Source organism: Rhipicephalus microplus, chromosome 7, assembly GCF_043290135.1.
Source record: "Rhipicephalus microplus isolate Deutch F79 chromosome 7, USDA_Rmic, whole genome shotgun sequence".
NCBI classification, from domain to species: Eukaryota; Metazoa; Arthropoda; class Arachnida; order Ixodida; family Ixodidae; genus Rhipicephalus; species Rhipicephalus microplus.
This window is the reverse complement of record NC_134706.1, coordinates 47,884,032-47,899,995: the sequence shown is the minus strand read 5'-3', so window position 1 is coordinate 47,899,995 and position 15,964 is coordinate 47,884,032. Positions and strand designations below refer to the sequence as shown.

The window sequence follows — 15,964 nt, the reverse complement described above, 5'->3', positions numbered from 1 at the left end:
CTTTTCCTCCTCACTTCGTCCCATGAAAGCTCACCAAGCATGGAGACTGACGTGTTTGATGAGTTGGTAGAGAGCTTCTCGATCGCAACTCTTCGGCAACAGCACCGTGGACAGCGCTCTTCCTTTCTAATTTTCACTAGGGTTATGTACGTGTTGAAGAACCAAACTGGTTTTCGGCGGAAAGAGATGAAAACGATCATCTCAAGGGATAAGTTTAGTGGCGAAGCTAGTAGGAGGTTAGGCAGCTTCAACCTCTCAGTGCACCGGTATCATTACATTTTTTCAAGTGTATATAACCGTGCATATACATAGAGATGCCAGACCACAAACAAAGTAAAGACAGAACCCCAAAAGGAGATTTTTTTACGATCATAGACACGTATGTGGTAATTATCGAAATAGTGCTCAGGTGGAAACAGGCTTACATCTACATATTTATCTTATTGATTTTCATGGGCTTAAATATGAGCCCGCAGCTGCAGGCTCCTTGCTTATATGAGTCACAGGTCCCTAGGAGCCCCAGGCTCTCAGAAGACTGTGTTTCGCTAGCTGAAGTAAAGGAACAATAGTTAATTGATAAGAGGAGTCTGATTGTTTAATCGATATGTGGGGTTTAACGTCCCAAAACCACCATATGATTATGAGAGACGCCGTAGTGGAGGGCTCCGGAAATTTCGACCCCCTGGGTTTCTTTAACCTGCACCCAAATCTGAGCACACGGGCCTACAACATTTCCGCCTCCATCGGAAATGCAGCCGCCACAGCCGGTATTCGATCCCGCGACCTGCTGGTCAGCAGCCGAGTACGTTAGCCACTAGACCACAGCGTCGGGGCATAAAAGGAGTCTCTAGCCTCACGGATGGTACCAGGGCAGAAGAACGGGAGAAAACGAGTGTTGGAAAAGCGGGGTGGCATGCCTCCACTGCTTTTCAACCTGTTGGGGTGACCTTTTCATGAGACGCGGGGCGCTATAGTATTACGCTTCTGTCTTCAGGAAGCCCCCGAGCACATGTTGGGTGGGCTCGGCACCCCCTCCAAGTGGTGCCCGGTGCACTTGTGCCCCAGTTGCCCCACCATGGTTATGGCACTGCATACACGCATCTAAATCTAAATAGTCAAAAATTCTCGTTTACTTCGAATTGCTAGAGCCACGGTGATGATCAAACCTGTTTGTTTCAGATCGGCAGCTGAGCACAGTTTCTACTGACAGAGATTCTGTAAAAAAAAGAAAGTAAAAAAGCTGAGTGCAAATATTTTTTCTTGGGATTCAAACCCACGCCACGCCGAAATGGCCACACGCGAGCTACCAGCTTGTTCATTCAACCACTTCGGCCATAACGCCTGTCGGGTGCTTCGCTATAAGATTTGTCTTATGAAGATACTATGGTCCTAGGCTCGAACGATCGTTATAGCGCGAGAACAGAACGACGACACAGAGACAAGAAGGACACGAAAGACACGAGCGCTATAACTCTTGTCTCTGTGTCGTCGTTTTGTTCTCGCGCTATAACTATCGTCATGCCATACCAACTAGCCCAAGCTGCCATGCTCCTAGACTCGAGTCGGCGATGCGACATTGTTGTGGAAAACTGCACTTGGGAAAGTATTTTTTTTTGCGCATAAACATGATTGCAGGCGCAAATCAAAGCTTAGTCTTCGTACTACTTGTATCTCCGAGAAACTTGCAGGTTTCCGCATAGTGTTTTTTATACGGCCTATTCTTTTTTGTCGCAAAAAGCAAGGTGTGATTTCGGTGGGTTCCGTAGAGCGCCATTGTGTACAGTTTATTCGTCGTGGGAAAAGAATAGGAAGCCCTGACGTTAACAATGCTGCACTTGTGAAGTGCAGTACCTCTCTTAGAACTTGTCCCTTTAGAAATTTCCGCCTCTACGATTTTTTATCGTCGTAAAATGACCCCGTCCCATTAGGAACGCACGAGCTTCCAGTTGTGGCCGCTAGGCTGCTAGGAGCCAATAGCATCGTTCGCCACACGTGGTGTTTTTCTGTCACGGGAAACGCGGTATGCGTTTCAAGCTCTAGTAGCTAGCATTAAAAAATAACGGTTAGAACGGTTAAAATTATGATTAAAAATACTTTGAGGTGAACAAAACAGCATTCTCGGCTTGGCATTTCACAGCGGTGCCCCGACCACATATTTCCGGATGTTCTTGAGAGGCGCCCAGCCAGCTAACGGTCTAGAGTGAGGCGCAACCGGATGGGAAAGTGGGGCGCAGGGACAAGAGAGAGCAAACGGCGAGAGAAGGAGCGGCGAAGCACTGCACCCAACAGCTGCTCTACCCTCATACACACTCTCGCACCACATGTCTCGGTTGCTAACGGCGAAGATAAGCGTGTGTGCCCACAGCTGTTGCTATGGGAAAGGCGGTGAGAGTGGGGAGTGAGAGCAGCGCCGCGGACAACATTGGCCGCGAGATCGAGCAGAATCGCCGCCTGGCGGCAACTGGCGAAGCGGTGAAGTGTGGACACGGCCACCAGCAATCTCGGAGGCCATGGTGTGGATTGCTCTGTGCGTCGTCTGCTAGTCACGTCGTGCTTCTACGTGCGCGTACGTCATGCACGTCCTCAAAGTGTGGATTGCCCGGAAATGTCAGCGCGAGTGTAACTGTTTCTCTGTATACCTCAAACGACGTACGAAAGCATTTGGTCTTGCTCGGCTGCTAATGCATTGTAATAAGATCGGCGGTTGCAACTTTCCAGAGTGCTGTTTATTGTCGTTGTACATTCTATTCACCAGAATAATTTCAGTGCTGCTTTCTGTATCAAGCACATCACAAAATGCTTGTGGCATCCTCCCAAACATGACGACTATTAAATGGTGGGGGAATAGAGCGTTTTATAGCGACTCGTTTGTAAAAAAAAGGCTGTAGGCCATGCATTTGCGGGCTTTTGGTAGGTGTACAACTACGGCACTGTAGTTTATCGATCATGCATGGAGCCTTAGTTGCGGTGATCTGGCCGCGGTGCCACTACACAGAAATATTACTATCACATAAACTGTGACACATTGGTACTTAAACTGTACTTAAAACAGTGTTATCGTGCGCAAACGTGTGCTTAGATTTAAGAACGCTGTTAAGGGCCCAGATGTTCAAAGGTAATTCAGAAGGCATGCCTTATATATAATGTCGTGTAATATCACTGAAAATTTCAACTTTTTCACATTGTCTTCAGTGTTTGTGTGGCATTGTTAGTGACTGACCGAATGCATTTTATGCGTGAAAAAAATGCTTGTCCCATTAAGCAGGTTTTTGTTGTAGCACTGTGCTGCACGTAATCCATCAATGAAAGGTTTCTGCTGATTTTTAATATAGGTTTTTTTATATTTTCACTGTTTCAAAACATTTACGTACACGTGGTAAACGCAGTGTAGCACAAGGTGCCCTTAGCACTAAGCTTTTCTGACTAGACTTGTCGACTCTCTCACATTTCATGGGGAGCAGAATGAGAGAAAAAAAAATCATATGTGTATAAGGTGCGAACGATGGTACTGAACTAATCGCACAGATATGCCGACTTTCTACGATCTTTCTTTCTCTCTGTCTTGTAGTACGCAGGTGACAAAGTTCTAAATAAGTAGTTCACTCACGCTACAGCAGTACGTAGCTGGCGGAACACAGGCTAACCACGAACAAACAACACAGCAAAGGCGTTCTGTTCTGTTCTGTTTTAACTGTTTTGCTGTGGAGAGGTTGAGGTGCCTATTGCCTCGGCTACTCCATATCACAAAGTTCTGCAGCGAAAATAAAATAATAATACAGAACGGTACCCAAAAATTAACAATACGGAAAAGAAAAAAAAGAAAAAAAACACATAATAGCACACTGAAACCAGTTCAAATAACCTGCCAATACACAGTTTTCTTCACGCAGTTCACACAGTCGTAAACTACTTACACGCACACCTTACTACTTTAATGTCAGTATTACATGACCACATTTTACAAAATACCCATCTCTGGCTGTCAGTCATAGGCGCTTGTCCAGTCCGGTCTCCACTAAAAAGTCTGTCAGGAGGATTATTGCCTTTTTCTGGAGATGCATCTCAGGCCATGGTACAAGTAGTTTCTTTATTGTGCCTTTGCTGTAACACGCCTTTGCTGTAAGTTTGGACAGACGGCCCCTCACAGCACAGGCGTGTTTTAGTGCGAAACCGTGAAGAGAGTCACCCAGGGCGCGCATGCGTATGAAAGGCCAAATGCTCATCACTCGCGGGTAATGTTAACATCGCGCATGCGTCGTGCACCGATTCAGTAGAGAAGAGCGTACATATTAGCAGTAAAACTGTTGTCAACGCATTTCTTTCGCTGACAATCGGCTCAAACTGCACGCAACGAAGCGCCGCTGCGTGTATTTGTATACGGACCGCCGACCACCTGTCTACACTTGCGCGGGAATGGTGCTGCCGCCTATAGCCCGACCTCACCGCGAATAACCCGACTAATAAATGCATTCGCATTTGAAATTATGCCGAGAAGTATGGTTTGTTTGTATACGGTCTGTGTGTTTACAAACGTGGTTAACAATTTAGCGTACTGTGTTTACAACAAATTTTTTTTCAACGATCCAGAGTACTCAGTATTCTACCAAGGGAGAGCATAAAGCCGTCCCGCGAGCCTCACACTTGATGAGGCCCTGTAGACAAAAACCTCAGGATTCCATCACTGAAAGAATTGTTCGTCCAACCATCGTGGTTGGTGTCGTGTTTTTAGAAAAAGAAGGGGGTAACGATTTAGAGTACTTGGTATACTCTACTGTAGAGCTTAAAGTCGTCCCAGGGGTTGTGTCCACCCTTGTCTGGGAAAAGTCATGTGTGACTACATAAAGTGGGTAACGATTCATAGTACTAGTTACTCTACTATGGGACACCGCCCATGGTATAAAGCCGCGGTAAAAAATTGACCGCAGCTTCCCTCGGGGGAACACTGAGGAGGATGCGGACCATATAATTGGTTAACGGGGTGTTAAAGTGCGGCTTACTTGGGTCGATGGCTGAATTGGTTAACGTGGTTGTGAAATGGGGTGTTAAATTGCGACTTACTTGGGTCGATGGCTAAATTGGTTAACGTGGTTGTAGGAGGGGGTGTTAAATGAGTGAACACGTACACACGTATGCGAAAGGGCGGCGCTGGTCGAAGGGACGTCGATCATTGTGTTTGTGGATTCGTTGGAATTCATTTCACTGCGACCTTGGACGTCGACGCGCCGTACAAACCAACCGACGAGCGGCAACTGAGCGAGCGAGCGCCGACCTTGAGTATATATACAGCACGACGGCGCATGCACTGTCAGCTGTTGAATGTTCTCGAAGCGCGACGCCACATGCGCGTCCACTGGAGAATCAGGAGAATTGTAGATGTCGAACGCGGTGTGTAGAGGAGGAAGGGTGCACAGATGGTGGAGGAGTGAAGCGCGCGCGGTGTGTAGAGGAGGAAGGGATGCACAGATGGTGGAAGAGTGGGCGACGGCGCGACGGCGCATGCGCGCGCGTCAGCTGTCGAATGTTCGAGAAGCGGTGCGGACGGCGCACTACCAGGCGCGAGTATAAGATGCGCCGCATCTAATAATACCGCCCCAACACGTTCTCCACATGGGCAAACAACGATTGTCACTCGCGCGGCCCCGCTTCCTATCACTGGAGGAATTACCACTATTCACTAATCTCTTTCGCAATGTTTGGAGGAATCTGTTTTCAAACAATAACTGCGGTCTGCTTCCGCTCGGTCCGTTCTTTCCTTTATCTGGAACAGTAATGTCTCTTGGGGAGAAGCCAGTCGATGCGGCACATATGCGCTAGGAGTTCGCGCATGAAAATGAAGTGTGAAGTTTCATTTCGCGTCGTTCATTGACCAGACCAAGCTGCATTCAAGGAGGATTAAAGAAAAATTGCTGGAGTGGAAGCTCCCGCATTGCTTTGCCAGCAAAAGTGAAGCCAGCTTTTGCCACTGCCAAGGTGGTGGAAACATGCTCTTTTCTGATAGTGCCAACTCAAAGATCAGGTGGCTTTGATATGTTATGTAAATGCTGCGTTAGTTCTGTATTGAAAGATAGTCGTTCCCGACGAAATGACGCACAAAAACGAGTATGGATGATTGAATCTTCAAAGAACATTGCCTCCAATTAGAGGCTCGCTAAGAAAAAGTAGTAACTGTAAGGCGCACTAGGAGCAATATGTGACCCGAAAAAGTTCCCACATTAAACTCGTCGGGCGTGCGAGGGTAACGCCCTGTTTTTAATATGCTGAGCGGTGATGCTTTATTATGTCCCGAGTAAGATGGCCGCCACAGCCACCAACTTGCCAGAGGAGCGGCTTCACTTCTGCGCAACCACTTCCACTCCAGCAATTTTCTTAATCCTCCTTGGCTGCATTGCTCACACTGGCCCGCCCCGAGTTCGCTATTGGTCATTTGGAAGAAGCATAAAATAGACGCCAGATCCTCCGTGCAGACAGGCGTCGTTATAATCATCTTGGGAGGAAGAAGTGGATAGCGCGTTCCATTTTGACTGATCGCGCCTCAGTAGAGCTATTTAGGGGCGAAACGTCTAGAGCCATGGGTCATGTGTCCCCGATGTATGTAGTAGCAGCAGCAGCAGTAGTAGTAGTAGGAGTAGTAGGTCGCCACCTAGTGTTTTGTCCTTGGGATGTCCGCTGAATAGGGACGATTGTATATAATAAATATAAGATGAAAAGATGCAAGATGGCGGTACTTGGAGTACTCACTAGATAGACGGACAGACGGATGGACAGACGGACACCCTTGTCTGGGACAGACGGACAGACAAAAGGGCAGACGAACAGACGGACGCATGGACAGACGCACGGGCGGTAGCATGGATGTACGGAAGCAAAAAACGAACGGACAGACAGAAGAACGAACGGACAGCCGCACGGATGGTTCACCCCACTTATCCCACTCATCATCATTCATTCCGTGGATATGCTGTGATTTCTTAAGGAGTGAAACTGCTTAAGCCATACATGCATGTCTCTATTGGTACGTGACCACCTATCGTTCTATGAATCACTCAGCAAGTGTGGACGGACAGACGGACGGATGGATGGACAGACAGACAGACAGACAGACAGACAGACAGACAGACAGACAGACAGACAGACAGACGGTTGACTCATGGTTTACCGATAAAATCCTCCGAAGCTCTTCGCCCCACTCCCAATCATTCACTCCGTGGTTATGCTGCAACTTTTTTTTACCCACTAGGCTTTGCACTGTAGCACTGCAGTGACACTGAAGAGCTCGATGACACGGTGCATATATACGCGTCGCGACTATCAAACAAGCTTCTACACAGACATGTCGGCCTGCTGTTGATGCTGTGCGCAACAGCATCGCGAGCCAAACCGGCTGCTTGACCGGTAATGGCCGGTTACGGAAGACTAGCCGAGACCACCAAAGCACCCGCGTTGTGCCACGTTGTTGAAATAATCAAGCTGTTATCGCTGTGAATGGACGTATCGGTAACTTGGCGCTTCATGTCGTGAATGCAGCTCGTTTGCAGGCACATTGTGCATCAGACTATACGTAGCACAGCGTTGCGAAAGAGTTTTTTGTGCTTTCGAGCGTGACAGTACTTCTCCGAAGGGTCGTTTTGTGTTCGGCACTTCTGGACACGCAGTTTTTGCGTACTTACTAATAAAGTAACGTTTGCGGGCGATGGTCTGCAAGGGCTGCCGGACTGCCAGTGATCCGCTCATGATGGACTAACGTGCAAAGGGGTGAAAGAACATTTCCAGCAAAAACCTGGAGCTTAAGGTGAGTCTGCCTTATGCAGTTCTTTTTTTTTTTATATCGAACATTGCATACTGAGCGAGTGTGTTAGCGATTGCGATAAAGTATAAGCTAGTTCCCGGCACGTGGCCAGCAGTACTTGACGTGGATAAGATCTTAAACAGCCCCCTTCGCAAACAAGTCAACCGAACATATAAAAAAAATCTAGATTTCGCGCACTTTTTATGATGATATGTACATATCTTCGACTTTTATAAAGCTTAACGGATGGTGTATGTGTGTATTAGATGTGCAAGGTGCGAATTTGCGCACGTTGGCAGGGCACAGGAAGGGCGCGACACACAGTCGAGCCGTGGGGACGCACTGCGGCGGTGCCTACATGGTTACAGTGTCAGCATTCAATGCGGGAGATACTGAGTTCGATTACTATTGCCGAGCGGGAACCCACCGGCTTTTCCCAAAGGGTAGAGGAGTACACCGACCTCGCGTTCGGTTGTTTCTGGATACTAATATCGAAAGGTAGCCCCGTAAGGTTCTGCGATAGGCCCTAGACGTATACCGTATACCCACCGCAGCCTTGGTGCAAGCCGCCACCCCTCTGGGAGGCAGAGAATTGCTGCCGCCAGGCACTTGCTGTAAAAATAGCTTACAAGCGAATTTCTGGCCTGGTGCTCGGCAGAGCAAAGTTGATAGTCGCTTAGAAGGGCACCCACCTTGTGTAAAATTGGAGGCATGGGACCACCAGACCTGTCATTAGGTCATTCTTTTTTTTTTTCTGCGCGATATTAAAACTTTAGTGGCTTTTAGTGGTTTAGTAGCTTTAGTGGTTACGATGGCAATGAAGTAGCACCAATAAAATCATTTGTTCTGTATTTGTGTGACGTTATTTGTGAGCTGACAAACCTTGTGTTTTCCGCAGGCATGTTTTCAGATAGCATGAAAATAGCCAGGGTCGCCGTCCTACATAAAGCTGGTGCCACTGATTGCATAGGTAGGCAATTACAAGCCAATGAGGATACTCCCACTATTCTCCAAAATTATTGAATATGCCTCCAACTCTAGATTACCTGGGTGTCTAGAGAAGCTTAACCTTATATAAACACAGCACCATGGCTTTCAGAGTGGTAAATCTACTGAATTCGTGCTACGTTGGTGCTAGGTTTTGCCTAGCACCAATGGCACAGTGGGGCTCAAACACGGGTCCGCTCGGTACGAGCCCAGTACTCTATCACGGAGTTACTCCGGTGCTTGTGACTTGTTGGCAAACTTGCCTCAAACAGGCTTGATGTCGGGAAAGCAGTCGCATTACTACGACTTATAAAGCGCTTCAAAACAGCGAAAGAACAACCAGTCGTCGCACAATACGATTAGCGTAACGAGTGGACCGTTCAATGCAGAACCCATTACAAAAGCTTGTTCTTGTTCCCCTAAAAACTGTGGCGCATACCCACTTCAGCCATAATTCCTCATCGTCGTCAGGCACTGCATGAACAATAGGCACAAAATTCCAGGCAAGTGTTTAGCGGATACCACGCTTCTCAGAAGAATGATAAAAAACAGCATTGCGATTACCGGCCTACTACCTAAAAAAAAGTTATTAATCATGCCCTAGTGGGTATCAAGCAACTGTGCTTGCAGTAGTTACCCAAGGAGTGTTTTGAAAATGCTATGAAAGGCCGCTCTTCTAGCTTTCGTTGTAACTGTGCTGCGCCTTCTGCGCAAGCCTGGCGTTTTTTTTTTTAATTCCGCACGATAGGGTTACGGACACCGGCGTAGGCAGCGGACAGCTGCGCGTGACCCAAGTTGTGATCGAATAACAGCTTTCGCTGTAGAAATGCTTGTGTATGGCACTTTTAAATGGGAAGCATTTCTCAGCGAACTTCAGCGACTTTGAGCGTGTCCGTCCGTCCGTCCGTCCGTCTATCTATCTATCTATCTATCTATCTATCTATCTATCTATCTATCTGTCTATCTATCTATCTATCTATCTATCTATCTATCTATCTATCTATCTATCTATCTATCTATCTATCTATCTATCTATCTATCTATCTATCTATCTATCTATCTATCTATCTATCTATCTATCTATCTATCTATCTATCTATCTATCTATCTATCTATCTATCTATCTTTCTATCTATTTATCTATCTTTCTATCTATTTATCTATCTTTCTATCTATTTATCTATCTTTCTATCTATTTATCTATCTTTCTATCTATTTATCTATCTTTCTATCTATTTATCTTTCTTTCTATCTATTTATCTTTCTTTCTATCTATTTATCTTTCTTTCTATCTATTTATCTTTCTTTCTATCTATTTATCTTTCTATCTATCTATTTATCTTTCTATCTATCTTTCTTTCTATCTTTCTATCTATCTTTCTTTCTATCTTTCTATCTATCTTTCTTTCTATCTTTCTATCTATCTTTCTTTCTATCTTTCTATCTATCTTTCTTTCTATCTTTCTATCTTTCTTTCTATCTATCTTATCTTTCTTTCTATCTTTCTTTCTATCTTTCTATCTATCTTTCTTTCTATCTATCTTTCTATCTATCTATCTATCTATCCGGATAATGGTATCGATACCGAATTTGGTACGGCATAACATGACTGTATAAAGAACATATTTGACTAGTCATAAAATGAAACTCATGACATGTATGTCATGAATGTCATGATTTACATGTCATGATTTTGCAGCTTTCGCGGTGGATTCGTTCACATGGCATGTTGCAAAGCTCGTCTGGTATGGCATGATTGCATGACGAACACAAGCAACAGACCATAACATGAGAATCATGGCATGCGTGTCATGTCCCAACATGACTACATGCCACGCTCATGATGCACTCGCGGCCATTTCGCTAGGGTCACATATATCAAACTTGGTATTACATTACGTGAATGGATGGCGAAGGTATGTGACTGGTGCAAGCGTGATAATCATGAGATGCGTGTAATGCAACAACATGACTACATGCTACGCTCATGATGCGCTGACGGCTGTTTGGCCAGCTTCGCATGTACCAAACTCGGTATTATGCGACGCGGACGCACGACATAAGCAAATGACACATCCAAACATGATAACCATGACATGCGTGTCATGTTAGAACATGACTACATGCCACACTGATGATGCGCTCGCGGCCGTTTTGTTAGCTTCACATATGCCAAATTTGGTAATACGTTACGCCAATAGATGACAAAGGTATGTGACTGGCGCAAACATGATAATCATGAGATGCGTGTCGTGTTCGATTATCACCACATGCCACAGTCAAGGTGCCAGTACATTTAGACGTGATGTGGTGCGCGTGCTCGCCGGCGTTCATTTCGTCGTGTCAAGCCGGCATTGCCACGCCAGGCGCCGGTTCTGTCATATACTCACCGGCGCGCGCCGCGTTGCGTTGCTTTGACGCATGCGCGTTTCAGCGCATCCGGTGTACCTCCGTCACCAAAAGGGGGAGACGCAGTGTTGTGGGGGTAACGCATCGGCGCGAAAATCAACATGTCGCATTTCGCGACGGTTGCCGTCGGGCCGCGCCGACGGACGCTGGTCACGCCTGGCGTCAGACTATAGAGTGTTCGCGTTTTGCTAACGTAGCGTCGCTGTGCCCACAGTGTGCGCGCATCAACGCCACTTAGAAGTATATTGGGCCCTTCATGATGCGCTCGCGACCATTTTGCTAGCCCCACATGTACCAAATTTGGTGTTACGTGACGTTAATGAATGACGAAGGCATATGACTGGTGCAAACATGATAATCAAGACACGTGTAGTCTTGTAAGAGCATGAAGACATACCACGTTCATATAGTGCTCGCGGCCATTTCACTAGCTCCTCATATACTAATTTTGGCACCACGTGATGTGAATAGATGACGAAGGTAAACGAAACATTCAAACAGGATAATCGTGACACGGAAGTCATGTACGGCATAATTTACCTCCACCTCGTAACGTTGTGGTCATTTTAAAGTGACATATCAACATTTCTCATTCGTGCTTCGCATATCATCGATTCCCACTGTACGTGGAATCTGCCATTCTTTTTGTATGAAACTTTAAAGAGAGGCTGCTCCGGCAGACGTGTTCGATCCACGACTATCAGATTTTGACGACGGCGAAATCATGACCACCGAGGCCCACGTGCTTTGCAATATCAGTGCATGTTCAAAAACACCATATGGTCGCAATTTCTGAAGCCTTCCCCTACAACGTCTCTCATAACCATATCGTGCTTTTGGGACGTAAAAGGCCTGATAATATTATGCCTGACGACAACTTTCTGTGGTAGCACAGCCAAGACTGCGGAACCGAAGCGATAGTTTTTACTGCGCTACTGTACGTAGTCCACAGACGCTGACATTCGCAGACTACATAGCGTAAAATGAAACATAAAAAATTTAGCACATCCCACGTGTCATGCGAATAAATCCCTTGAGAAGCATGCAGAGGTTGGGTCACAGTGTAGTAATTTTCTTCTTTAGGGGAATGTAATGAAATGTCATAAACAGTACTACGAATGTTATACGCACAGAAATGTATGTTCAACCGTCGCGTACGTTTTATATAACCAGTTGTTTGCAGTTGCGCAGAGATGCCCGGAGCAACATGGGTATTAGCAACACGAGAAGAAGTAAGCTCAAATGTAGCGCTCGTGCCTGCGGGTGTGGTAGCACTGAACTGTGCAACGTAGACAACGTTCAGCTGCAATTTCCGCTAACTTTGCATGATGCATGTATCATTGGAGTACGTATCTAATGTTTATAAAATTATAAGGGCAGCACTGCAATCATATTTGATGTTGCAAAAATATTATGGTTGCATGAGGTTCTTTTTTGAAGGTGTTCCGGTACCTGGCGTGGTTCTGTGGCAGAATACTTGATTGGCACGCAGAAGTCGTGAGTTCGATGCCTGCTGCGACCACAAGATGATGGGTGCCAGGGAGGGAGCCACCTTTGACCTAGCAGAGATGTCATTAGATCACGATCCGTGATGTCGTAGGATGATGACATCATCTGATTGCAAATTTTGGCGTCACTCTTGTTGACGCTGACGGCGCCGGCGAGAGCTTGTCACATTCCGCGAGGCATCTAACACTTTAGACTTAGGGAACGATCTCCTACTTCAAGGGGTATGCGGCGCCCCGCCGCAGTGGTCTAGTGGCTGAGGTACTCGGCTGCTGACCCGCAGGTCACGGGATCTAATCCCGGCTGCAAAGGCTGCATTTTCAATGGAGACGAAAATGCTGAGGCCCGTGTGTTCAGATTTGGGTGCACGTTTAGAGTTCCAGGTGGTCTAAATTTCCAGAGCCCTCCACTACGGCGTCTCTCGTATTCATATTGTTACGGAGATGAAGTAAAGGAAGAGGAAGGACAGAATCAGCTGGTTGTTGGTGCTTTTGGGACGTTAAACCCCACATAGTAATCAATCAAGGGGTATGCAGCGTCTGAAGGGATTACTTCCAAGCGTATTTGATGAGCAGTTTGTTTCCGTTTACGCCAACGAAGAGCGGAATAAATCTTCCCTCCTGTTTCAATTCTTTTGGACGGTGCAATAAAGATGAAGAAAGAGGGCAACAATGTTCCCAAAAAGTGATTGCGCCAGGCAGTAGCATCCCCATCGGACACCGGGCTTATCGCGTGACTGACGAGTAAACGAACGGAGCCGTTCTTGCCCTGACGGGCTATACAGACGAAGCGCGGAGCTTGCCGGTCCGGAACCGTTAGAAAAGAGAGGCCCAGGCGTGACGCTAGGAGCGCAGCGAACGACGAATCCTTGCCCTCCGTGCCAGCAGTGTCTACTCGCTAACGTGAGCGTTACGACGCGCGATAAAAGAACGGACGCCACTGCGTCGCGCATTCATGGCGTCACGGTTCGCTGGGCCGCTCGTATACACCCTGTGCGCGGGGAAGTTTCTTCGCGCGAAAGGAAGGCTAGCTGCGCCGCTGTGGCAGAAGCGAAAAAGAACGAAGATAACGAAGGAACGAGAAACAGGCCCAAGCGTGTGACAACGGGAAAACTGCAACTACCCAACCCTAACTGTCTAAGCCGGGGTCGTGTATACTTCCGAATGCGTCACGGAAGCTACTTCCTACGCGAGGCGGAAATTGTTTATCCGTGTTTGCAGGGTGTAGAGGATCCTCACAGCTGTTGTGAGAAGAGCAGAAAACAATTTTTACCATTCATTTCGGTGCCTGCAACGTTTGACGTACTGCGTGTTTGTTTAGTTATCTTTGTTGACCACCTGCATGCGGATGCGAGGGGTCCCGCTCTGATTGCGCCTCTGCAACGCTTTCTTGTTACATGTAGGTTCGTACGCTTGTGTCGGTGTCTAAACGAGCGTTTGCTTTATGCTCGGACGCTGTGGGAGTTGTCGGCAAGCTTGCACAGATTGTAGAAAAAAAAAGTCACCCAATAAGTACAAGTGCTTACTTTGAAGTGCATTTTTTACAGAAAACAACTGCTGCTTCATAAAAGTAACAATAGTTACAGAAAACTAATCAATTGCCTTCACGTTACTTTGTGTCAAATTTTTATTCACGTAAAACATGTTTACTCCAACTACAGCTACTGTAGTTTACGTGGCAGAGACGTCTAAATGCTTGAGTCATGGCTCGGGAGCTTACTTTGACTTCTCTGATAGCGTAACGGACTGTGAATTTTCAGCGAAAGCTTTTTTTTTTCCTAGTTGTCGACTTTTCGTCCTCGATTCCTCCATTATTTTTCGTTAAGAGGCCAGCTTATACACAAACCACTCTCTAAATATGATAGGAATTGTTTCACAATCAATCGTACGAACGCGTAAAAAAGGACAGAGTAAACGGAAAGAGCGCAAACTACGAACCTGTGTTCACGCGCAGCTATTTTGCTGTGTTCTTCCGATCGATTGCGCGACAATTCCCACCACAATTATGCACCAACTCATCCAACAAAGAGTTATTCAAACATACTCTCTATATGCATGCGCAGCAGGGATGGAGGGGGGGGAATACTTCTACGCACAAGAGTAGATTGTGCACCATGTCGCAGTTGCGCATTGCTTCGATGAGTGTCTATGCACTCTATGAAGGGTCGTCCTCTGCAGTTGCTGGCGCTCGGGTAAGGTGTTGAAGGTAAGACCAAGGAAAATGTGCTTTAAATAGGGATTTACGACCCCAAACCACCATATGTATATGAGAGACGCCTTAGGGGAGGGCTTCGAAAATTTCGGCAACCTGGGGTTCTTCAATATGCACCCTAGTTTTGAGCGCACGGGCCTACATTACTTTTACCTAAGGGAAACTATCGAAGTAGCTTGGAAGCAACGAGTAGCATGGTATGGTGTCTTTATTGTGACAGAATTGCAAGCGCAAAGTGCCGATATGCTGTGTTATGTATGTTGTGTGCGGAGAATTTCGCGTAGATAGGAAGAAATGTTTGAGTGGGCAAGGAAACGTGAGATGACGTTAGAAAGATGCAAAGGCGTAAAAAAAAGCCAAAAATGAACGATTGCATTTTCTTTTCAGATTAACAGTTCACTTTTGTCATTCAATATATCGAACTCGGGATGGTGTGCTTGTAAAACAACAGCAAATAAATAATTTTACGGGTAAGCAACATGAAAACAAATGGATGAACATTTATGGTGCTATGATGTATAGAAATTCATTGTATGTGGCAGAAGAGCCCTACAGTGGTGGTCTAGTGGCTAAGGTACTCGGCTGCTGACCCGCAGGTCGCGGGTTCGAATCCCGGCTGCGGCGGCTGCATTTCCAATGGAGGCGGGAATGTTGTAGGCCCGTGTGCTCAGATTTGGGTGCACGTCAAAAAACCCCAGGTGGTCGAAATTTCCGGAGCCCTCCACTACGGCGTCTCTCATAATCATATGGTGGTTTTGGGACGTTAAACCCCACATATCAATCAATCAATTACCAAAAGATGTGCGATAACATTGTTTGCAGCAAAACAACAAGAATTTGTCACGAGGTGCATTACGCTTAAATGAAGAAATGACCACTCGCACAGCTGTAACTATTTCTTAGTGACTGCATTCGTTCTTCAACTAAACTGCATAGCTCTTCAAAGTATTATGCAGCAATTTATGAGAAAACGACACCGCTAGTGCCTGGTGGAACACGCAGAAAGCCACGGCACTGGCAAGAATGCGCGTATACGGTGGACCGGCATCTTGAACCGGAAGTCAA

At 46.4% G+C, this 15,964-nt stretch overlaps 1 protein-coding gene across 1 annotated transcript in view; it reads right to left on the bottom strand.

The window, feature by feature from the left end:
* LOC142767763 (uncharacterized) overlaps positions 1-15,964 on the bottom strand; it is a 61,052-nt gene that overhangs the window by 11,332 nt on the left and 33,756 nt on the right. The gene's annotated exons all lie outside the window — the stretch shown is intronic.